This window comes from Myotis brandtii, unplaced genomic scaffold, assembly GCF_000412655.1.
Source record: "Myotis brandtii unplaced genomic scaffold, ASM41265v1 scaffold786, whole genome shotgun sequence".
NCBI lineage: Eukaryota > Metazoa > Chordata > Mammalia > Chiroptera > Vespertilionidae > Myotis > Myotis brandtii.
The window spans coordinates 127,635-127,875 of record NW_005371157.1 but is presented as its reverse complement, the minus strand read 5'-3'; the positions used below and the strand labels follow the sequence as shown (position 1 = coordinate 127,875).

The following is a 241-nucleotide window of genomic DNA, read 5'->3' as shown; positions in this document are numbered from 1 at the left end:
TGGGGGGGTGGCATCAAGGTGTCAGCCTTCTCCCAGGTCCAGGTTGTTCACGCGTGCTCCTTGCCACGGAGTATCGAGGCCCAAGCCAGGCCCTGGCGGGACCGGAGAAATGGGTCCAGCCCCGCCCGCGACCTGTGCTCTCGGCCCTTCAGGACCCGAAAATCTCAGACTTGAGTGTGACACGCCATCTGCGGCTGGCGGGAGAAGTGCTGCTCAGCTGTGCCCCTGCCCTGCCGCCCAG

At 66.0% G+C, this 241-nt stretch overlaps 1 protein-coding gene across 1 annotated transcript in view; it reads right to left on the bottom strand.

Annotated features, from left to right (window-relative positions):
- CARD11 (caspase recruitment domain family, member 11) overlaps positions 1 to 241 on the bottom strand; it is a 62,591-nt gene that overhangs the window by 14,876 nt on the left and 47,474 nt on the right. The window lies entirely within an intron of this gene.